General features: G+C 34.3%; 1 protein-coding gene and 1 long non-coding RNA gene across 3 annotated transcripts in view; both read left to right on the plus strand.

Annotated features, from left to right (window-relative positions):
• Positions 1-26,481, plus strand: part of LOC105153600 (uncharacterized) — a 52,512-nt gene extending 26,031 nt beyond the window's left edge. Inside the window, exons 2-4 of one of the 2 annotated variants that reach the window (XR_015545132.1) lie at positions 9,004-9,601; positions 9,964-10,165; positions 10,711-26,481. This is a non-coding gene — a long non-coding RNA (uncharacterized LOC105153600). Of the gene's footprint in view, positions 1-9,003; positions 9,602-9,963; positions 10,166-10,710 lie in introns of those variants that run through there. The other variant, XR_847107.2, reaches the window with a different exon arrangement.
• LOC105153601 (uncharacterized) overlaps positions 1-26,505 on the plus strand; it is a 170,208-nt gene that overhangs the window by 51,361 nt on the left and 92,342 nt on the right. The window lies entirely within an intron of this gene.

The raw sequence follows: 26,505 nt of genomic DNA on the forward strand, positions 1-26,505 counted from the left end.
AAAGCGCGTGGACTGCGTTCGATGTGTGTTATTGTGTCGTATTAATTATGAGCGACGTAAGATGGCGATTAAGCCGACAGAAACCAGAGGCGACGATTTAGCCAATATATTCGCACGCGCGCGTTTGTTAAGATTGAACGGTAACATTCCTCTGGCGCGATAATGTATCACGTTTTATTATTAGTTACTCTTAAAAAGGCCGCGCGATCGTTTATATACGTCGTGTTAATTTTACGGTCTTTAAGAAACGAAAGAAAAATATCATCCGGCTGCTGATTGACTTTTTCAACCGTAAAAGTGAAAGATGCCATCGCTAATGTTGTAGAAATTAAAAAATAACGGTATTTTACAGACACGTACGTAGAGATATTCATATTCACGTCGAGGTTGAATCCCTTTCCAGGAATGACGAATAATGATCGTACGTCCTTATGAGGAAGATAATTCCAGAGGATCGAGAATTATGGCGAAATAAAACGGTACGGAGATTCGCATCCCGCCCTGTGTCGAGCGTACAGTACATACACGTCCGTCGATAAATTCGTATTAATTCGGATAAGAATGAAGCGGCCGTTCCAGCGATTTATCCATAAGCGCTTACTCGCTCGCTCGCTCGCTCGCGTGATCAATCGGGGAGTGGGAGGATGATAAGGTGGACCGTAATCTACGCCTTCGCTGTGCAAAATCGTTTGTCGATGTTACGTCTCGTTCTTCCTACGAAAATACCTTGACTTGAAGGTGAAACGATCGGTCGCATATACGAATTTCGTGCTATCATCCACACCGCGGATTATTATCGCTCGTTAGTCCTTTTTCTCCCTTTTTGAATGCTACACTTCCGCTTCCATTTCGATGTGGATACAGTTTCCTCTTCATTCTACTGTGCGACACCCTTTCCTCTCCTTTCGTATCTCAGCGCACGAATTCTCATTGGTTTTTCTTCGACTCTGACTGGGAAGGAAAAGGGTGTATGCGCGAGTAAAGGGACGGCGGGTTCGACTGATTCGAAGCGGAAAGTGAGTTTCCACGAGAGTCCACGTTTCTCTCTTTGCTACCCTTTTTTTTGTCTTCCTTTTTCACACGCCCTGCGAAAGTACGGTGCCATAGGCGCAGCATGTTTCTCATCCGAGAGATATTGTTCCTTTTTATAGTTATCTGTATAAATTTAATTATCTGTATAAATTTGTGTGTGTGTGTGTGTGTTTTTTTTAGCCAGTACTCTGAATTTGTATTTAATTTCATTATTTATTTCTCATCGGTTACCATTTATCATATTTATATCTTATTACATTATTTTATATTTTATGGCCTTACAATATTTATTCCAACTTAAAATTAGATATTTTTATGTATATTGCTTCTTTATATATCTCTTATGTCTCCTTTATGTATCTTTAGTTATCTTGTTTTTTACCTTTATTTTCTTCTAGATGTACACATATTTAGAGGTATCGAAAATAAAGTACGCCTATGAAGCGGAAACGCACGTGTACATTTCCAGGCGTACCGGAGGCCGGCACTCAGCCTTCGGGATAAGTTCGTTAGGGACTATCCGCCGCTGTCTTCTCCAAGACACTCCCGAAGGATGGAGGGTCCTTCGGAACTTCGCAAGCCTCGCGGCCCCGAACTCCACGCTTCTCTTCTTGACTGCCTGTCGTCTAATTTTCAGGCTTCGACGGCCGTTTAATTTCGAAAATTTACGAGCCCTTCGCTTCTTCTTGCACGTTAAGGATGTGGTATGGAGTAATGAGGCATAATTAATGCGACTTCAACGCGTCAAACACATAGACGTTAATGTAGAATTGTTAATTACTATGTTAGCCATTAATGATTTAAATCGCTATTGTTTATCTTATTTTAGGTAGTCACATGAACGTTAGATTTATTTTATGTATTTAAAAACTGGGTTCTATATTCCTTACACTTTTTTATTTTAACAAAACTTTAAATCTTTCGAGATTTTTAATGTAGTGAGTTTTAAGCATAAATATTGCATGTATCTATATTTGTTGTCATGTCTAGATTTGTCTGTTATCTTGTAAAAAATTCATTCTTTCTTCCATTTTAATGATGGGATACGTTTGAATCAGATAAATAAAGCAAACTTAGTTTCGATCTCACATATCAGTTGAATTTTTTTCTAAAATTTGAATTTAGTCATCATAAATTCAAATGACTTTGATTAGATGGAATTTGACTCACATATTAGTACCTCAATTTTTATCTTAATCATAAACGAATTATTCTCAATACTTTTCCCTTTTAGTCAAGCGAAAGCGTATTTTCTTTTTTTCTTCTATAAAGGGTAGGCCAAACGAATTAATTTAGGTGCGCTTGAGCGTTTCGAGAGAAAATACAGCTCTCGATCGACACGCGATGGGCATCGATGCGGCGGGGATGAATCGACACTTAGATTACTCGCATCTTACCTTTTTGCTGAACTATTATCTTTTTCTCTTTTTCTATCTCCTCCTGTACCTCTGCTCTTCTCGATACAGCCTTCCGCAGGGACGACGACTCGTCGGGCAAAAAACGTGGCCGATCAAGCGACCAGCGTCGACTGGTCTGGAACAACTTTGCTCCTGAGATCGCTCGACTTCAAGAATTCCGATTCCCAGGATCGTCGTGTCCAGGAAATAAGCGTTAAATCAATCGCAACGCCGTGACCGATGAGAACAATTTCTAAATTCACTAAATAACTCTGAGATCATCCATGACTATAATTTAGATCGATAGTTACTACTCGTCAATTCTTCATCCGTATTCTTTTTAGGAAACGTTAAGTTCTTTCAAGAAAAAAAAGGAAAGAATTTTTTTTAATTAAAATGAACAATCAAAACAAACTATTTTTCTTTATATGTTTATATGAATTAATATTAAAATGCGCAAACTTCGTTTCAATGATAATTGTGCTATAAATAAACATGTTAACATAATCCTATATAAAATATGATCGAAATTGAGGACACGAACTGGCAGCGAAAGGCTCAATTAGGACGTTGTCGAATTGCTTTTGAGAGCCGTCACTCGCTACGCACTTTCGCGATTGTCCGCGCGAAAAGTTGGCCAAGGACCGCAGACTCGCCTGTGGCCTTCGGCGAAGTTCCGGCATTCATCCGATTTACGGATCGTACCGATGGTGGAAGGATCATTTCGTCGTGCCGGAAAAACGCGCGAACGGCATAAATCCGCCGCCATACTTGATTTGAATTTCTCTCCGTAAGTTGCGTGATGGCTTGATGCGGCCAATAACTGTCAGCGTCGTATGTTCTTGTGCCCACGCGATAAATAAATGTACTCAGAATTGTCTCTCCTTAATCGGCCATTCCCTTCCGTACGCGTCTGTTTTCATCCTTTGGACTTCATAGTCGATCGATCGTCCGAAGCAATCGACTCTCGACAAGGAGGAGCGAGCAAGGATATGGACCGCTGCGATTTACGAGTCACCGGCTTAAATCTCGTCCCCACTGATCCTCCTCTTTCAGGTAGCTTCTTACTTAGGCCCGGCCCTCCGCTTTGAATCTCCGTTACGGAGAGAATCATGGAACTTTAAGGAAACGGGGAAAGAAGAGGGAGGGGAAGAGGAAGAGGAAGAGGAAAGAGAGAGAGAGAGAGAGAGAGAGAGAAGGCGAAAAGAACCTGGAAGTTAGTTGTTGCACCCTGTCGTGGCATGGCACGGCTTGGGGAAAACCCTCTAACGATAAACCCTCTCATCAGGCTTATCGCCTCGAATTATCCGGAAAGCCGCGCGCGCATCTTCAAGGGAAACGTAGGGAAGAATATTGTCAAACGTAGAGAAGTGGTTACAACCCGCGGAGAGAGATGCTGGTTACGATATAGGACGACATTTCGTCGATTGTCTAGGGATCGATTTATTCGCGAATTGAAACTTTGGGATTGATCAGTCCTGTCGTAAGTTGCTCGAGAACATCAACGAATTAATTAAATTTACTAAAGAAACTAATGTACTCGACGATTATGGACAAATTAAGATATTATAATAAAGATTGAGATGAACAATATTGTAAAATGTGAATTCAGAATTCATAGATATTAAATTTTAATATCTATTACATAGATATTAAAAAAGGAAACACAATTTTTTAAAGATGTATGTGTTACAAAGATGTATGTCTCAAAGCATTATCAAAAAAAAAATTTCATAGATTGTTCTATTATTAACGTTTGTTACCTATGTAAAATTTAAGCACAAAGTACAATTCTCTTATCGATTTAAAAGTTATTTAATTTTTTTTATTTGCTTTGATTTTCTATTTTGTTAATATGCATGTGAAAATCCCACATATGCTAAATTTACATGATTGGAGTAGTTCATTACTCCACGTACAGAATACTATATCTTGATTATATTTCATCAAATGTAGCGTAAATATTATTATATTTATAGTACAACCGAAGTCGAAGATTTGATGTGCCAATGCTTTTAAAATTATTTTCATGGCAATAATATAAAATACCTTTTAAATCTACTATAGATGTCTGATCAAAACCGAAGAAAGGAAAGCTATTCATTTTCAAAGAGATGCCGGCATAGATATGAAACTACATTCTTGTTGTGAGGTCGACAGGTCGTTTTAGGTCAAAACTATCGTTCAGTAGACAAATTTCGATCCGTGCGGTTTCAATTTTTTTAATGATCGACTTTTACAATATTTTTTCGACAAAATATTCGTAAGATGTGATCGATAATACTATAAAACTATCATAGATAACTCGCACTTCGGAACAGTAGAAAGTTAGTTGTCGTTTAAGAAACCATTTATAATTAATATAAATAATTAATTTATATATATATATATATATATATATATATATATATATATACCACAAAATTTATATATATGCCACAAATTTAATATGAAAAGTAATATTTTTATGTCGTTGACACTAAATATACTACATAATATGTTTAATCAACTTGGAATCAATTCGTTTCTTATTTTAATTTAGCATAAACATTTGTTTACAATTAGTTAGCAATATTAACGTTGACAGTAATTGAATATTTATGTGGGTTTAAGGTATTAATTTTAATATTAATTTAATAATATATGAACGGAGAGCACTTTACATTAATTTTATATAGTATGTTATGAATTCTAAAGAAGCGTTTAGATATTAATTTTATCGAAAATTTATTTAAAATTTATTGAAAAATATATTTTATTGAAAAATATATTTTAATGTGAAAAATTTACATAATATTATCTAGTAAACAAATAAAATAGAATCAGAATCTCCTAAAAAATTAACAAATTAAAGTACCAAATTTTCTGGGAAATAGGAGTCAACACGGTAGTTAGTGCGTTAATTTAATATTAGACATAAATTTATATTATCTCTTCTGTTAGACATATAGATTAATTTTATAGGTTAATTTTTAAGAAAATATACTCCATTTTAAGAAATATATGATTTAGTATTTCCTGCTTTGTCGCGGGAAGCGACATTGTTCACGTTGTTGCGTACATCCGGCGAGCGTTTTTGTTCTTCGGCTCAACCTCGCGGATTCGTTCATTCATTTTTTCGCGTCGACCGGCTGAGAGAACGGCGCGCTTCGACAATTTATCGCCAATAATAACGCAGCCGGCAGTCGCTCGGGCTCGTCAAAACTTTCTTACCCGATAGGCATACATATATCATAGTGGGGCACGCGGCTGGGTCCCGCTGTCTCGTCCCGTGCCGTCCCGGGGGCGGCCAAGTTTTCCGTTTAATAAGTCGCTGCAATTTTTCACCCTTCTCCACCAGAGAAGGCCCCCAGCGCGTTCTTGTACTTTCGAGGGATCGGGATCTCCTCCTCTCGAGAGAAAGAGCAAGAGCAGGGCCCCTCTTCTCACGAACTGGAGGAAGGGTCGATCCGACTTTTCCCGTCAAACTCGCGTTAAACTCGTCCCCATGTATTATGTCAACGCACCACGTTCCGTACGGTACCGATTATGACTTTAGCTGTGATAATTTGATAATAACGCCGGATTTGCTTCGATCGGTTGAACACTTTTGTTATTCTTCGGGGCGAAGATTAGCAGCCATTTGTTCACGAGGTGCGTGAATAACTGTAGCTAAGATGTTTATGAAGCGAGCAATTTTATTTTCTAAAATAATAGGCAAGCGAATTATTAATCTTAAATTAGAAATTTTTTCTAAGTTAATTTAATATTTTTCTAGAAATTATATGTGCGTATATATATATATATATATATATATATATATACATGTATATGTGAAAATTATATTGATAAAATTTTTTTAAATATATTTGTGATATAGAAAAGTGTAGTTATATTTGCAATGAGTTGATTTTAATTTTTCAAATTCTAATAATTACATGGATACAATAGATTTCTGTAATTAGACGGTAAATTTGCGGTATTTTAAGTCTTTTGGGATAAAAGTGATTTTCAATTGTGAAAAACATTTTAATTCTAGCAATTAAAGTCTTTGGAAGTATATACTTTTTTATCGAATTTTAAAGTTATATTAAGACGTTTTACTGTGCGACTTTATTCGGATTCTTTTCTGTTGAAGAAAATAAATGTTGCAGCCATTGAGCTTAGATCTTTTTCATCGAAGGAAAGCGATATCGTTAATGGAATCGAAGCCAACTTAAAATTAAAACCTTTGTGGAAATGTCGACGAGCCCTCTCGACGTCCATATTTAATGGTTTAGGGTCTTGATAAAATTCAAAGTACGGTATTTCCTCCATCTTTCTAGAATTATCTAGACTTATGAATTATAACAAAAATGTTATTTTGCAAGGATAAAAAAAATTCACATTTATCTTATTTGTATTTTTGTATTATGTAAAAAAACTTATTATTTTTCATTTCGAATTTATTTAAGATTGCAATGAACTGTAATTATGATTATGAACTGCAACTAGGCAATTAGAATTAAATACTTTGTAAACACTAAAAAAGAAAAAGTGTGCATTGTCTCGTTAAGTAAAAAACTTGTATCACCGAGCTGTCCAAAAGATTATTTTATTTCCGTATGATGAAGTTTATTTGTGTGGGTTTAGAAATATTCCGGTAGTCGCGGATCGAGGTGTTTGTTAAATGCAAGAAATTGAGAGCGTATCTTCAATGTATTCGCAACTTTATTCCGAAGCTCCTTTTATAACGTCTTTCCACATATTTAGATACTCGCAATTAAAAACTTATTCTATTAAAATCAAATTTATTTCTTATAATTAAATTAATTCATATTAAGTGCACTACATTATACACTACACATGTCCAATCTATTTTATTAAAAGATAATATTTAGATTATAAATCTATTATTAAAATATTATTCAGTGGATATAGACTATCTAATATAAATACCAATTAATAGACATTTATTCATTAATGATCAATCACTGACTGTTCCATTTTGCTTTATGTATGAGATGAAGACAGAAAAAGAGAAAGGAACGTGGATGTGCATGTAAATCGATCATGTCCGAGACAAGCAGACGGGATAAAGATGGAGGGGGCGGGTCGCGGTGATAACAAGTGCAAAAATGATTGAAACCCCGGCATGTAGCCTGCCATAAATACCTATGTTTCGTGAAATACAAAAACACGCACAACATTCCAGAGAGAGAGAGAGAGAGAGAGAGAGAGAGAGAGAGAGAGAGAGAGAGAGAGAGAGAGAGAGAGAGAGAGAGAGAGAGAGAGAGAGGGAAAGAGAGGAACGGAGCACGTACGAATCGATCGCTTGCGAGAGATGGATGAGATAGGGACACAGAGGGATGGGACCCCGAGCTAAATTAAAGGGCGTCGCGACGGACACGAAGGCGGATGTGCCTCGAGAGTAAAACAGAACTGCGTGAGGGAGGAGGGGTTGAGATAGGTGACTGACTCGTTGCGTGAGGTAGGTGAGAGAGAGAGAGCGAAGGGTGGTTCCGCGGATCAAAGCGCGTGGCTCTGTTCTCGGTTGACGGCGATAGAGATGGAAAGCGAGATTCGCGGTGAATTTCAATGTGTTGCGCGATTCGTGCTCGGAAAGCTATTTTCGGGGCCCGTGGAACGAGACGATGGGAATTGACGCAGGAATCGACGCGACGACGAGCTCGACGAGCTGATAGAAATTTGCAGATGTAGTTGTGCGAGTGTTTTTTAATTTTTTCATTCCCCAAACTTTATTTTGAATATATGTTTATTACGAGAATAAATTATTAAAAATCAAATATATAATGAAAAAACGTGGATAAAAATAAGCATTCCTGTGTAGAAAAGCATCAGAATTTCTCATTCGGGAAAATTCAAATCATAAATAAAATATAAATAATTCTATTATTTAATTATTTATCCAAGATTTTGTCAAATTCTTAGGATTTTATTTTAATAATCCAATAAACCAAAGTTAGTACGTTTAAGAGATTTAAATTTATTTTATATCTGATTTTAAGTATCTAAATTCAGAAGTAAATTTAAATTCAGACTAATTCGAATAATAGAATAATTGATTATATATATATATATATCTCTATTAGTATCCGTAATATGAAAAAAGTGATTGAATTTATCATTCGTTTAGACTTACCAATTTCCTTATTATTTTCTTGTAGTAAATCCGTAGTATGCACACCGGTAGTATATTGCCCGAAATAAAAGTTAACGAACTTCGAAAGAAACAAGAAATACGTAGCAAAAAATACAATTGTTAATAAAACGGTTGCAAAGGAGAAAAAAACAAAAGGTAAAAAACAAGAAACAGAAAACAAAGAGCACATTGTAGAATAGGCTTAAAATAGCGAATTTATGTTTTTGAAGCAATGAATTTGTGTTTTTAAAGCAGTGAATTTGTATAATTAATGCAGAACGTATAGCGGTATATGAATCGGGATAACAGATATCTTAATCTCTAAAGTTTCCAACTTTAACGCTTAACTCGATAACTCGATTCACGAAGCTGACCGCCGTGGTTTTTTTTTATCAAATTCTTTCGTTTTGAATGAAAATGCGTCGAATGAATATATTTTTATTAAAATTTCAGATGGAGTGGAATATTCTAAATAATTACCGAAATATGTTTGGTAAATGGCGTTTCACAGTTGGTGGATAAGCGTTTCACAGTTGATAACCCTTGTCTCCACCACGCGATATCCACAGAGAGAATGAAGATTTAGAGAGACATCGTTCAATTGCACACACTATGTTATTCCTTCCACCATGATCGGTATTACCGATCGCCATTAGTTTTAATTTGGACACATTCCGCTATGCGGCGTAGCTTTTGGTCGTGCAGATCGCGCACCAATCAATTGTAACATTATTTGACCGCCTCGTCATCGTCTTGCCAATGCGCGTGCGTGGTGGAACACGACAGAGAGCGCAGCTCTGATTGGCCGCTTGAGTTATTTTGAAGGAGACGGGGCGCCGCGTTTTTTGTATAGTCGCCCGGTTCGCTCGGCAAACGTGTACTGTGTAGAGTCTCAAGATCATTTGAGGTGGATATGCATTGGCCCGAGTGTCGATATCTGCGCGAAATTGGTGCGAAAGAAGGTGACTTCGGGGACATCAATCTTATAATCGGAAAACCAAGGGGCATAATAAGAAGAAGAAGAAGAAGAAGAATATACAAGCGATTGCATGTAAGTACATATACAAAATGAGGTTCATAATCGTACTGTTGCACTTGGGTTTCGATGTTCCAACAGTACAATTTTTGGCTACGTTTTTGGTTCCGTTTTATGCATGATGCGCGTGAGGCATCATTTATCCTTGTATTCACCGAATGTTAAACAAGGATAAAGGATGTATCACGCGCATCATACGTGAAACGGAACGGAACGCAGCCATCGAAGTCGTGCGCCCCTTTGTAGGAGGGGCGGGGGAGTGAGAGTCGCTTCGCGTGGGAAATTTGGCTGCGTTTCATGTATGATGCGCGTGATGCATCATTTATCCTTAATTTTATGTTAATGAATATTAACTTAGAATATTTTTTTTTTTTTAGAAAGCAGAAGAGAGGAAAGCCAGTATTTTGAGTGGTGATTGGTATCTATCAATTTGCATTTGCAATTCCTGATTCGCAGTCATCATGCTGATGTTTATTTAAAAAAAATCAAGGATGCCATATGTGTTTCAATTTGCCACACTGCCACTATCATTGCGACTACTTTCATGCATTCCAGGACAACTAGTGATCCACTTGTGAGGTATGCATTTATTTTTAGGATTTTTTAAAGCGTTTTTCTATTTTTGATATTTAAAATTTTAATTTATTTTTTAATTTGAAGTATAATACATAATTTGTGCGGGAATGCACCGCACGGAAAGATTCGAGTGAGAGAACGGCACACGGTTGATATAATACACGAGTATAGTAAAGAGCGCGGCGCTCGCGTGCGCGAATTGAATTGTTCTAGAACTTTCGATTGTCCGTTGCCGGTGCCTGTTTGTGTGTACCGAATTGTTTTGAAAAGACTAAAGAACGACGAATCCCTGACTTTGACGAAGCTTAAGGTCAGGCTCGAGATGAAATCACGAGCTCACCTTATGCGTGCGTTCAATAACAATTACTGTCGGTCGATCGAAAGAGTTCTTACTTTTTTTCCGAATTACCGATCTCAAACATAATTGGTATTTTTTATTAAACTAAATATTTGTCAAACTATATATAATAATATGGATAGATCTTTTACAAACTAAATATGTGCAATAATTAAATTTCATGTGATTTATCCTTTGAAACTTGTTCCAGATGGTCTGTTATGGTAGCTGCCTTGGCCTTGGAGTGGCTGCAATGGGTTCGCATAGACAAGACCTTTATGAAGAATTAAGATCAAATTTGTATAAAAATGACGTCGTGACTGATAAAGCGGCTAGAATCGCTACGGAAATGGTTATACTGAGGTCCAATTCAACGCATGTGATCAAAGATAAGTTTAATGCACATTTTTCATAGCATTCTTTTATTTGTTGCATAATTTTTTTATATTTAAACATGAAAAATTTCTGAGATATTTCTAAAAACTTATGATGCTGTATAGGATCTAGTAATTTTATCAAACTAATTTAGCTATCGATAAATTATATTGAACTTTGTTGTTATTAACGATGATCATTGTTTTTTACATTCGTAATCTATAAACATCATTTAATGCTCGTTTCCCTTTTACCTAATGAATTTCATGTGTTGCGAATATAAGGCTTTACAATTTCGATTATTTTTACTGTTCTGACAGTACGGTTTTACATTTCAACGCACGAGAGTTCGTTAGGTCAAAGGGAAACTAGCAGCATCAAACTAACTACTATAAAATATTATAACTACTTATTCCAACACAGACCCTTATGCATGTTAAGACATACAATTGGTGTAAAGAAAAAAACTTACCTTTTTAAAAAAAATAAAAAAGCGCTAAGATGTGCTTATCGAAGAAAACTATTGTATCAAATTATAAAATCCAAATGACTATTATATCAAATTAAAAGATAGAATCCATATAGTACTATTTTTGTTACTTTAATAATATGTATCATTTGAATAAAAGATTTGGTATCAAAAATTGGCGCGAAGTTAAATCCTGTACCAAATTAAATAAAAAATAAAATGATACTATGTTTAATTTTTATACAATGAAATCTAAATATTGTATATATATATATATATATATATATCTTTGTATTCCTATTGAAGGATTTTCTTATTCCAATTTTCAAACACTACGATAACATTTAAATTGCGCAAGGTAACGCAACTTTGTGATAATGTATTGAAGAAGAATTAAATAACTATTACTTTAACTTCGGATGGAAGAGAAAATTTCTTTGATTGTGATACAATAATTTCTTTTAAAAAGAAAAAGAGCTATTTGGAATTGGAAAACCTTCAATAAGAATACAAAGAGATATAGAGTTTACTTAGGCTTCATTGTATAAAAATTAAAAATAGTATCACTTGATAGATATACATTTTTTATTTAATTTTGTATGAAATTTAACTTGATGGCATCAGTTGTTGATACCAAATTTTTTTATGCAAATGTACATTTGTATGATGACAACTCTATATCATTAGAATTATTAAATAAATAATAAGAATAGTACTTGGATTCTTTTAATTCAGTATACAATAAAAATAGTATTGAATACAATAAAGATAACACTTGAGTTTTACAATTTGGTACAATAGTTTTTTTCGATGAACACATACGTCTTTTATTAGCGCTTTTTTATTTTCTTTAAAAAGCTAAGTTTTTATCTTTACATATATATCGATAAAAAATGTTTCATACATGAATATGTATAAATATGTATAAACATACATAAATATTCATAAACATGTTGTATAATCATATATGAAATATGTCCATACATACACAGTGCGACAAATATGTTCTCGGGCAGGGCCTGAAAATCATAATTGAAACAACAATATGCATATTTTTTGGTTTTATTATTCAAAATATTCTCCTCTGGCTTCAATACACTTGTTACAGCGATTCAATAGTGATTCAAATGCATGTTCTCAGTTTGCGGAATTGCTTCTAGTGCCTGTGTAGAAACTGATTGGATGGTCGGAATGTCATCAAAAAAGCGTCCTTTCAATTTCAATTTCAATTTTGAGAAGTCGCAGGGGGCTAAATCAGGTGAATACGGTGGATGGTTTAACACAGAGACACGATTTCGAGCCAAACATTGACGGACAATCAATGAAGTGTGACTCGGTGCATTATCATGCAACAAAGACCAATTTTCTGGATCACGATAATCGGGGCGAATTCTGCCCATCAATCGCTTTAAAACTTCGAGATAATATGCACCAGTAATTGTTTGGCCAGTTGAAACAAACTCTTTGTGGATAATACCTTTGCTATCAAAGAATGTGATGAGCATTGTTTTGATTTTTGATGGAACTTTTCGTACTTTTTTTGCTTGTGGTGAATTTTTTGACTTCCATTCCGCACTTTGACGCTTAGTTTCTGGATCATATTGAAAGCACTATGTTTCATCACCCGTAATAATTGATTTTAGGAAGTTTGGATTATTTTCTGCGGCTTATTTGCTGCAACGATGTCTCTGGAATAATTGATTTTTGATCGCTTCTTAATGTGTGTGAAACAAACTTCGCACAAACCTTCGTTTTACCCAAATCTTCATGTAATATAGTTCGAATCGTTTCTCTACTGATATTTAAAGCCTCCTCCATCATTTTTAGTGATGCATTGCGATCGTTTGCAACAAAATCATTATTTTTTCGATCATTTCGGGTGTTCGAACCAAAATTGGCCGTCCTGACTTTTTGTCATCTTCAAGGATCTCTCTGCCTTCCAAAAAACGCTTATGCCACTCAAAAACAGCTGTACGACCTAGACATTGACTGCCATAAACTTGTTGCATCGATCGGAATGTTTCTGATGCACTTTTACCAAGTTTTGCGTTAAATTTAATCACTGCTCTTTGTTCCATATTAAAATTTCTACTTCGACCAAAATCTTGTTTAACATGAACTGTCATATCTTCGTTATATGTCAACCAAAATGAATGAAACTTTGACAGATGATAGCAAAATGTTCAACCTTTAAAATGCATGTTTGAACGCACAGATGTCGCCACTGGTTACTGAGATGTGTTCGTGTCCAGGAACATATTTGTCGCACTGTGTATTCATACATCCCTCTCTTTTTTTATAAATTTATTTTTTAGTGTAATAATAGAAATAATAATAGTAATGTGAAAACATAAAAAATAATTAAAGGGATAATTTTCGCATTGTTTGTTTTAGGAAAAAAACAAGTTAGGAAAAAATGTAAAAAAATTGCTTATATACAATTGTGCATAGTTTTTAATGTATACATACAATTATATATAAGTAATTTTTAAAATTTCTTTAAACTTGATTTTTTTCTAAAACAAATAATGTGAAAATTATTCTTTTAATTATTTTTTATGTTTTCATATTACTATTATTATTTCTGTTACACTGAAAAGTAATTTTACAAAAGAAAGAGGAATATATGAATATGTATATGGATATATTTCATACAAGATTATACATCTTTATAAATATTTATGTATGTTTATACATATTTATACATATTCATACATGAACAATTTTTTACCGGAAATTAACTTTTACTCAGTAATTTTATTTGATCGTCCTCTTTCGTCTAATCGCATTCTTTTTTGCAATATTAATTTTTTCTTGGTTTGAATTTGCCCCTCAAATTTTATTATGTTACAAAGCTTTTTTTACGTTTTTAATAATAAAAGCTAGCTTTCTTACAATCCTTTATTCTAAATATTAAAATTTTTTTCATATTTTCTGATTGAAGAGAAATTTCCATGACCAAAATATGTAAAATAAAATATGTAAAAATTTTTATATTTTACATTGGTCATGGAAATTTCTCTTTTTTATCTGGAAAAGTCAGGAAATTTTAAAATTCATTTTTTTCTGTCGCAACCCTGTCATAATTATATATATCTAACACACTGTTATGGCTTATTTCGAGCTATTATATAATGAAATTAAAATTAATATAATTGAACAGACGTTTCGGCTTACAAAACCTTCTTCAGTATCGCAACGCAGAAATATAATCTCACATTAACGAATAACGGATACAAATTAATACAAAATTTAAAAACCTTTAATGGTGAAATGTCAAAATATAAAAAAAGAAAAGAATATGAAAAAATATAAAAAAAAATAGAAAAATTCGCACATCAATAAGTATCCCGCCTGATGACAAAAAGCTAGGAACATTTGAATATTTCAATCAACAGTAGATCAATTATGTTCATCAATAAAAATAGATTTGCCAAATTTCTCGGTTGAGATCGAGAATCCAGTTTGTCACAGATTTGTATCAAATAATTTAAGAATTCTTTCATTACAAGTATTTTATGATATTGGTAATTTATATAAAATACTGTAATCTAAATTCTTCAAGAAAGATTCGGTTAACACAATAAAGACATTGCAAACTTTTTTTTATATTTATAAAAATATATATATATATTTTTTTGATTTTTTGAAGGTTTCTTTTTCTCTTTATTTTTTTCACCTCTCTCGTATGTTGAGACTAAATATTTAATTAATGAGGATTTACATAAGCTAAGCATGATTCATGTTTGTCGTGTGTAAATGAGCTTGATAAAATAGATTAAACAAACGATTGATTCGACCAAGACATGACTGAAACTTATTTACATTTTGTATGGGAACACTCTGCAAGTGTAACTTGTCCTTACAACGTGATTCTGTAAAATATAGATTTACTGCAGCTCTATTACAGTTGTTGAACTGTAAAAATATGCATCCAAACATTTTTTTTAAGTTGTATCGAAGGATTCATCTATAAGAAGAATCTTCTTATTAGATTTTTTGTAAGCAGTTGATGATTTGAAGTCGATGCTATTGCATTTCATTACGTAGCATTTTTTCCATTTTTTATTATTATACTTTTTATTAAAAGTCACTTTTAGTTATTTTTTTCAAATTTGGTCATTTTTCGCCCTCGTATATTGAGTCTAAATATTTAATTAATAAGGATTTACGTAAGCCAGCAGCAATTCGAGTTTGTTATATAAATAATCGAGATGAATTATATTAAAAACACTATTGTTTGATTGACCAAGACATGACTATAACTTACATTTACATTTTGTATTATGCAGGTGTGTAACGTGTCCTTGCAATATGATTCTGTAAAATCTAGGTGTACTGCACCTCTATTACAGTTATTGTAAGTGTAGAAATACATATCGACATTTATTTATTTATTTATTTTCGCCTATAACAAAGATTCGTCTATAACAAGAATCTTCTTATTAGATTTTTTGTAAGCAGTTGATGTTTTGAAGTCGATGCTATTGTATTTCATTACGTGGCATTTTTTCAATTTTTTATTACTTTTTATTAAAGGTCACTTTTAGTTACTTTTTTCAAATTTGGTCATTTTTCCTCCTCGTATATTGAGTTAAATATTTAATTAATATGGATTTACGTAAGCCAGCATGATTCGTTATATAAATAATTGTTTGTTATATAAATAATTAGGATGAATTATATTAAAAAAACTATTGTTTGATTGACCAAGACATGACTGTAACTTTCATTTACATTTTGGATTATGGAAGTGTGTAACGTGTCCTCGCAATGTGATTCTGTAAAATCTAGGTGTACTGCATCTCTATTACAGTTATTGTAAGTGTAGAAATACATATCGACATTTATTTATTTTTTTTTTTTTATGTAATATCAAAAGATTCGTCTATAAGAAGAATCTTCTTATTAGATTTTTTGTAAGCAGTTGATGATTTGAAGTCGATGCTATTGTATTTCATTACGTGGCATTTTTTCAATTTTTTATTACTTTTTATTAAAGGTCACTTTTAGTTACTTTTTTCAAATTTAGTCATTTTTTCCCCTCGTATATTGAGTCTAAATATTTAATTAATATGGACTAATGTAAGCCAGCATGATTCGAGTTTGTTATATAAATAATCGGGATGAATTATATTAAAAACACTATTGTTTGATTGACCAAGACATGACTATAACTTACATTTACATTTTGTATTATGCAAGTGTGTACCGTGTCCTTGCAATGTGATTCTGTAAAATCTAGGTGTACTGCATCTCTATTACAGTTATTGTAAGTGTAGAAATACATATCGACATTTATTTATTTATTTATTTTTTTAAAGTAATATTGAAGGATTCTTCTATAAGAAAAATCTTTCAATATTACTTAAAAAAAAAAAAACTTGTTTCTCAGATTTTTTTATAAGGGTCTAAAAATTGATACCACTATTGTATCTCATTGTTACACAGCATTTGTTTTTGCATGTATCGTTGGTAACTCTTAAGAACATTTTGTTTTCATTTATAATATCTGCAAAATATTACTAATGTTAAATTTAGGCTGCCAGTGAATCACTTTTTCCGATTTTTGTCACTCTTTTTAAAAGGTCACATTAGTTTTTTTTTTTTAAATTCGGTCATTTTTTCTCCTATTTTGACATTTATAAATTGAAAATATGTTATAATCTAATGGTCGTGTATAAATGAGCTGGATAAAACATATTAGAAAGAAGAAAACGATTGATTCGACCAAGACATGACTGAAACTTATTTACATTTTGTATGAAAACACTCTGCAAGTGTAACTTGTCCTTACAACATCTCTATTAGTATTACTGTCGGAATTACCATTATCGGAGATATTAATTATATTTTCAATATCCAAGATCTCATAATTATTGTCTATTTTACGCTGTTTCTTATATTTATTTTCCTTTTGTATTTCATCAAACGTTGTTACATTCTTGTCATAGTTACCTCAATATCATATAAACGGTACCCTATACGTTCTCGCGAATAATCTAGTATTATTGCTTTCCTTCTCGATTGCAATTTATTATGCGCATTCTTATGTACGTAATAATATACCGTTCACCCGAATGTTTTTAAGTAATCAATATTTGGTACTTTATCATGCCAAAGCTCATATGGCGTCTTATTTTTGTTTTTTCTAGGAGTGAAATGTAGCAAGAATGGTTTTGCTGAAGTATCTAAAACTTTAGCTAGACACTCTGAAATTAAATTTTGTTTGACTATCGAGATAATTATGATATATTAGAATGTTCAGATTGATGGTTTATTTGGTGTTATAGAATGCAGATTTACAAAATACTACAAAATATCACGTAATTTACTTAATTACATGTTAATTTCATTTTTCTTAAATTTCGTGGATTTAACTTATTTCTACCAAGACAATTTGTTTAGTCTTCAATAATCATGATGACGACTTCAAAATCGTACGTCAACACTACGATCGTCCCACAAATCCGAACGGTATATCGCGGCATACGGAGCTGCTATTTTGTGCGTGCTAGACGCGGCAGTTTCTTAAAGTAGCTCGCGCGACGTCGAATCACAGGCACAATCCGCCCTTTCCTCCCCCTGTACGATTTACCATAAGAATAGTCCCCATTATCCTGTAGATCCGCGCCGGGAGATATTCCAAGTCGAGAATGGCCGGAGCCGGGCTAAGGGGCTGGTGACAGATGCTCTGTATGCAAATTCCCGCGAGCACCACCCGTGAAAACCCCATAACACGCCATCCTCCGGCCGATCCTACTCACCCACACCCTCTCCTCCCGTAACACCATCCTCCCCTGTTCACCCACCTGCACCCTCTCTTTACCGCTTCTTCACCGTCACCATTTCCCCGGTAAAGTCAAAGCGCTCTCACTCGCGATAAAGACTTTTCTCTTCTCCCCGGGTGTCCTTTCTTCTTCCTCCTGCCATGTTACCCTCTTTTCCTCCCCCGAAGGATTCATCGGGAACAAAGAAAGGGAGAGAAGCGTATCGCACGGGAAACGGGAAAGGCGTTAATTGAAAGACGTCGGAGCAGGTTCAGTAAGATCTCGTTGGCCTACGTGGCCAATTTCCTCGATCGGAGAGAACGAAGATTCTTCTTTTTCTATTGGCTGACCGCCAGTATACTTCACGAATATTGTGGCGTTAACAGCTTTCCTTTCTTCTTGATAAAACTTTGTAGAGTCAAGAGATGTGTGAGAATAATTTTGAGCATTTGATTAGTTTTATTTAAATAATAATCAGACTCTACGGTTTAGTATCTAATACTAGTAGTATATAGTATCTAAATACCAAAAGATTATTAATGATTATTAATTTCCTTAGTTTTTATTGTAGTTCTATTTGTACTTTACAACACTGTATTTAGTTTATAAATCCTTTTTAAAATCTGATTATTAGTTTTCAATCTTGGACTCAGCAAAAAATTAGAAAAAAATCATAAAGTTTAGATAAGGTTACTTTATAAAGTTCAAACTTAGCGTAATCTATCTGCGTGAAAGAAAACCATCAGAAATAAAAATATATTTTTTAATAAAAGCTTTATGGATAAAAGATACAACTTAATAAACAATAAAAGATATTTGAAAATTGTAGAGGAGAAAATATTTTTATTTTATATGAATTTTATATGATGTTACGTCTCAATGTCGTTATTGAGATTTTTTCTCCGTTTTTGAGTCAATGTATTTAAACAATTTACTCGGGGACCGGAGATTAAGTTGTGTAGTTAAGGATGCGATTCACTGGGAAGTATTGGATAATTTAAAGGAAGGGTAACCTTGGATCCGGTGCCAAAAAGATCGCGAAGTTTATAGGCGAATCTACGTGGATCGTGCTTTGGAATGGTTTTGTAACTAGGAAACGTGAGGTTGACCTCTAATTTATTTAGAGTATAGACAGGTTCGCGGAGTGAGTCTACCGGTTTGTCTTGGTCTAGCAATTGCGCAAGTTTTTGGAAATAGGGGAAAGGATCTTGATTCGAAATAAGGGCCGATTTAACTTGGAACCTCAATCTCTTTTCTCTTTGTCTTCGTCCGCCTTTGGTAGGCATGGAAGTAATGCAAAAAAGAATTATAATGTTCCGGAGAACTGTCGTAAACGGGGGCCACGCTATTGGCAGCGACAGTCGCAACGACTCCTCAGATATTCATATATATATGTATATTTGTATGAAGAATTAGAGATTAGAGATTTAGACGTTCCGTCGATAGATTCGATTTGATATTATCGTTTATTAAAAAAAAGATAAATGCGAAAACGAGGTTCTGATGAATATAGATATAGATATTCTATAGATAATTTTTATGACGCATAAAAGTACATAACGTGATCTATCTGTTAGAGTTTGAATGTTCAAATAAAGAAACTGAATATAAAAGAGAAACGGAATTTCCGGTTTCGAAATAAGGATAAAATAGGGAAATCTAGCGATAAGATAAAGTAAAGTATAAATTGTATATCTATGATGAATATATTATTCTATAAAGAATAAGGGGATTTTATTGGTATGTAACAATGAATAATAATAAAGTATATTTTTTCTTGAGAAATCGATCTTCTTGTAATACATTCAGTTATGTTGAATTTTGTTGAATTTTACCGCAATGAAAATTACAAACAACTCTACCTATTCATACGCTTAGACTAATCAAGCGAGGTAATAAGTAATTGTTATGGCTGCAGCGGACGTCGACGACGATAACAACGACAGCTGCGATTAACGAGCGTTTGACGTGAGTTTGGGGCTAAACCGACCGCTAATTAAATTAATTTCAAGATACGTCCGTCCCTTCGCCCACCTTTTCTCATTTAAAGTACCCGCACTCGCGTGATATGCGATAGGAAAACGTAGAGGACGGAAGACTTAACGGTCGAAGAATTAGACGAAGAATTAGTCGAAGATTTTTCCTGCAATCTTACAATTAAATCATTGATTGTTGAATGATTGACGATACAATAACATATGTCGTTATTTAGATAGTTATTATCTTAAATACTTAATTTAATTTAATTTAGTTTATTGCAAAGCTATATGAAAAAAAACTACATGTTAACAGAGTAATAGACATAAAGTACAATAGACTATAGTTAACATAAACATAAATATAAGACAATAGTAACTTGCAAATGGTTAGGTCAAAATTGCTGTTACAAAACCTACCAATATCAAAACCAGAATAAGACAACAATGCAATAAGAAGTAAACTAATAACTGAAATCATACAAACACACACATCTACACACACACACACACACACACTCGCATACACATACGCATATACTCGCAAACACACCAATTACATCAGTCTAACTTAAATACTATGAGTGACACGATGAAACGCGACGCAGCAGAACTTCAAACACGAAAAAGCAAGTCTATTTATTGGAAAATGCACTCACGAGTGCACTTAACTCATGTAAAATTTTTAATCAATAGCAACGAATTGCTGCCACAATGTGCTGCGTATGAAAAGTCAGCTTAAGACTGTCTTAAGTATGTCTTAAGACGTCATAAGTCAATCCGAGGATTGTATTAGTATCTTAAGACATTATTTAAGACAGTTTTAAAATAAAAATGGACTATGAATATTGTCCCATGTTTAGCATTTCACAGTTGGCAGCCTTAGTCTCTTATCGACATTTATAGACAGAGATTCAGAGAGAACTTGCAAACTGCATACACTATGTTATTCCTTCCCCCATGGTTCGATCTCATCTGCGCCCTGCATACGCGATTTAGCATTCGCCGTTCGGATTCGTTGAACTATAAGTTCCTTCGAGTGTTGACAAATCTCCAAGAATGTCACTCCTATCAAATGCAAAAACATAAGCGAACCTCTGTCCCCGAAGAGGCTATAAAAACTGATACGCATGGTACTGATCCAATAGTAAGGTCGGAAAACCATACAAGGGAATTTATCAAAACCAAGACCAAAATACTGGTTAAGTATACAGTGATTTAATACCAAGAGAAAATTCATGTGCTTTTATATTATCAAGAGACACAATAATATCTCAGCGGCAGAATTATGCGCGACGTCGCAAAGCACACAAACAACTAAACATACATAAATCCGCGTGAAAGCAAGGTGAGATATCTCGTGTCACTGTATGAATTGCGTGTGTTGCGCGTGACGATGTTGAGACGCAAACAATCGGCATTGGGGTGTATTCTTCATCTTGCAGCGCGGCTGCATTCCATGCACGTAGATGTGCTCCTAAGTAAAATGAGAGTTGTTGCACATACTTGATCCATTTTGAAAACGGTGTGTCGCGCCGTGATTTTGTCCGACTGCATTGTACTCAAAAAAGCTCGACGCGTGTGTACGAGGGTACAATTGTCTGAGAAGAAGCTGAAGTCTGGTACAGGCGTAGACAAGAAGGGACGCAAAGGGTGAGTTGAGCCGAGAGAAAGCCGGCGAGAAAGGATGGCTGTGAAATGGTCTCTCGACTTAATACAATAAAGGAAAAAGCGAAAGAGAAAAAGAGAGGAGACGAAGAGAGTAGCGTCGGGGATGAAATTTCATCGCGGGAATTCAATTAAAAGTAATATACAGTGAAGTGAGAGGGAAGAGGAAGAGGTGACTTGATGGGGAGAAAAAAGGCAGTCACGCTGATGGATAGATAAGCAAATGCGCAAATGGATGGTTGGATTTATCATCGACGTTTATCGTCCACAATGGTAATCAACTGGCCATGCTAGTGGCGGAATGACGTGTCGAATAAGTGTGCTTTTAACATTTTTCAAGTGGCAATGAGTCTACGTTTTGAATCGAGTTGCAATTGACGTGGTGAAATTTAATGATTGCGATCTTTATTCTGTTATACAGAATAAAGATATTGAGCAATTATCCGCTTTGATTTCCAGCATTGGAATATAATTAATCATGTATTAATTTTAAATTTGATTTTTCTTTCTTTCTCTTTTTTCTCTCTTTTCCTCCAAGTCTCAATAATATCTTATTATTAGTAATTATCTTATTATTAGATAATAATAATGTTATTTCACTGACAGCACATTGACACTTATTGATAGTAGTTTAAATTTATCGCACAATTAAATTTTGTGCCAAGTCTCCCTACGATTTAGCGAAACCGCGATTGTCCCTGTTTGCCAAATTGAACGTTGGCCAGGAAGTTTTCGCGACTCCTTATTGTTTCGGTGACAATTAAGCGATATCGTAAGGCGGGGGGACGAAGGTCGAGGAGGTTCTCGTATGAGTTTTCGGAGAAGGGCGAGTCATCGTAAATTCTCGCTCCGTGAACCGGCGGAAAATTCGATCGGAATGGTTTGAATTCCTGTCCCGCGAGACGAACAGTCGGCGCGATTCCAGAATACTGATGCGTCACGCCATCGAGTACCGAGGGGGCGAAAGTCGCTTGTTTTCTTTATTCTCTCGCTCTCGCTTTCTGTAACCTTGGCTTACAATGCTCATATCATCCTAGTCGAATATGAAAAGTCAGGGAAGCAAGCCAAGTAGCAATTTACTTAGCTTTTGATAATCTTTCTTTAAATTGTAAGATTCGTAATAATGTTCTTTCAAATAAAAACTCTTTATTCTTGATCTTGTACAAGATTCGCTTTATTAATTTTTAGATGCGACTGGTTTCGCAGGACTCAATGGACTGACTTACTTAGTCCAAGCGCTCTCTATTTTAAGGCTTCGGAAATACTTCTAGAAAATTCGAATTATTGAGTTGTTAAATAGATACCTTTTGTTTTTAGAAATATTTTATTTCTATTCTTATCGTAAGGGGCCTTCGTCTATAGGTAAATGGACAAGGATTATAAAAAGCAAAATATAAAGAAAAAAAAGATCATTTTTAATGTTTTCTTATCCTAAGGTTAAATTCTAAAATAGGTATATGGACAATGGTCACAAAATAAATATATACAATAAGAAAAAATTCTATAATGCTACGATTCACAAACCGGATGGTAGTTATTAACAATTAAGATTCATCAAAATCTAATATAATCTACAAACGTTTCGATTCTTATCAGGTCATCTTCAGTGTCGTACAATATAAATACAATAAAAGTTTATTTTAGACTCATGACCTAATAAGAGGTGACTTAATTTACAATCAAATCAACATCTTTTAATATACATACTATTAATGATTATGTAAGTGTAGATTGCATATCTCTTACCGCGCTGACTCCAAAATCGCCCCCTTAAATCTATATTATATTTTTACAATTATTAGAAGTCCTTTTATTCTCGCTCTTCTATTCATTCCTCCTCGCCGTCTCTGTTTTTTTCTCGTCATTTATTGCATTTATTGCATCTTCTTATCTCTCATCAACTAACTTTCTCAATTCCTTTACTCAATGTCAGCCTATCTTTGTCATATGGCTCACAGTAAATTCTTCCTTGCCACATATCTTACAATTCCTGTTTTTCTTTTAAAGAGATAAACATTTAATTTATTATAATTCATTAAGTTACGTAATTCATAAACATAAAAATTACAAAATACAAAATAAAAAATTATGTTTACGTTATTGCGAAATTTTAAGATTGCATTAGTGTGATTTGTTACTTTCTGTTATTACTTTCAGTAATATTCCAACCTGCAATTATGGTTCAACGCAATTATTTATTCATAATATATAATGATAAATCGACTATTTCCAAGTGCTGTGTTTTTTCACGATTATTGCAGTGGCGAAAAAAAGGATGCCGCGCGGAATCAGAGAATCCGGAATAAACCTACCGCAGTTTCGAGCATGAATTTATGAGACAACACGACGATGTTCTTTCGAAGAGGCCCTCGGGATTTGCGCGCGACCCGGGGCCTTTTGCGGGTCCGGCCGCTGATATCGAACAACTTGTATAATTGCCGCTGTTTGCATTTTTATCGAAAAATTCCATTTACGGGATGTACAATAAAACGGCCCGTAAATAAACGCCGATAGTGAACTTGGCGACTAATGATTCCGATCCTTTCATCCGAAAGACGCAATATCGCTGCGCGGCGAAGGGGGGAAAAAGGAAAAAAATACGATCCCCCGCAAACGAAAGGTAATTCTCCTGAATCTCGTTCAGAAACAACGTCGGATTGCAATCACGATAAATTCGCCCTCGGAGAATCGATTTGAGTTTGTGGAATCTTATTTTGGCATATAAAAGAGGCGGTTAAGAAAATCGTTCGTCCAAATTTCACCATGACATTCGATTTTCATATAGTATCGATGTAATGGCCGTCGTGGAAGTATTCTCGCTTCTCAAAAGAATTTCATGATATACAGAAATCGAATGTCAACCTGAATTTTTTTAAATTACAATTTTCTATGATAAAATAGGCGATGGTAAATAAAAAATAACGCATGATGATCGATAACTCTCCCTCCAGGAAACATGGAGAACACTTCTTTCCTTCTTTCGGAAATGTCGGACTGAGTGTCGGAAGTTGACTCATTTTCTCGTTTGTCACGTTCCCAGCCAGCCCAGGAGTCCCAGAACCGCGATCCTTCGACTATTTCGTGAGGTGACGGCGCAGATCCTCAGTGACGCGACGAGAATGGCCGACGTTGCGGCGTTCAATTTGAGGGGTTAAAAATGCGTGTCGTTAAGGGGACGCGTGATTATGGGACTCCTCCTGACAACGCAGAGAAAGGATGGCCGGTCGCACCTTGCTCCTTAACGAGGACGCGCGCAGTTCGAGTCCACGGGGTGCACGTAATCTTCAATACACACAGACAAATCCGTACTGATGAATCGTGCGTATTCACACCCTTGGTCTCCTTAACCCTTCCTTTCTCGCTTCCTTCCTTCCTTCTTTCGCTGCATGCTGTCGAACGCCTTAGACGCTCCCGACGCGTGAGACTGCCTTTCGTCGTTGAAGCTTTTAACTCTATCGAACAAAATTGCTTCCCCGCCGAGAAAAGATGCTCCTCCGTCATCCATCGAAATTGGATTATTAATGAAAATCAATACGTTTTTATTGTGGTTTTTATCATTGGATTATATTACTTTTTAAAATGCGAATTACCATTGCTCCGTACAATTTCTGTAATTAATGGCGAAATTTATTAGAAATATAAGAATATTATAATATGTTGTATTATTAATTTTAACACTTGCCATATTTTCGCCCATATTTTGGATGACGCATAAAATTCGTAAGATTCATTCATTTGTGCAGAGTAATGATTTTATTTACGCAATTAAAAATGATTTTAATAAATATTTAAAATATTAAGTAACAATATAAATTATTAATATTAAGCAAAAATCGACTGAAAAATGTTAAATACAATTCAGTAAAGATGGATCATATTCAAGACAGCTGCCTTAGTGCCTATAATAATATTTTTGTGTAAATTTTACACTTCGTAGTTTAAGAATATAAATTATATTAGAAAATATAATATTAGCTTAATACCAAAAATAATATAAGTTTAATGCCGAAATAAGTTTAGCAGTATTAAACTAGCGTTACGCCCGTATCGTGTCGACACCGTAGATCGTCACTCGTGAAGTCCTGAACTACTTGTATGTAACCGAAGATCAGAGATTTATGTTCCGTCCGATTCGATTCAATATTTCCGTTTAAGAGAAACAAATATACGTATTAAAAGAAACAAAACAATGCGAAAAGAAAAATATGGAAGTGTTCTGATGAAGCGCGAGGATAGTTCTCACCTTGATTCGACTATACTGGATAGGTTTCTACTTATGGTTTGCGAATAAATGACTGAATGATTGTAGTAAGGTTGAACGTATAACTGCAAGTAAGACTGAACGTATGTAATGATTGAATGTGTATCTGAATTTATAACTGTAACTGATCTATAATTGTAACTGACTGTTTTTGCTTTTGGCAGCTCCTTTTATACTTTGAAAATGAATGAGAGTGTCCTTTCAGGATCAATCAATACTCCTCAAAATTTGATAGAATCTATACTCGCGCTTTCCTTGAGATAAGGCAGCAAGGCTCCGCGTAAACCCTATTCCCCACTCTAGTAATAGTTGAGTAATAGTTGAGTAACAGTTTAGTAATAGTTGAGTTTTAATAATTTGTAGTAAAAATTTGGTTTTCCTTAATATTCTTTATGCGAGGCGAATCCTCTACATTCATATATTTAAAATTAATTTTATTAGAAGAATAAAAAAGGAAGAAAAAGATATTCGGATTCAGGAAGATTTC

The sequence above is a fragment of the Acromyrmex echinatior genome, chromosome 5 (genome assembly GCF_024713525.1).
Source record: "Acromyrmex echinatior isolate Ae372 chromosome 5, ASM2471352v2, whole genome shotgun sequence".
Classification (NCBI taxonomy): domain Eukaryota; kingdom Metazoa; phylum Arthropoda; class Insecta; order Hymenoptera; family Formicidae; genus Acromyrmex; species Acromyrmex echinatior.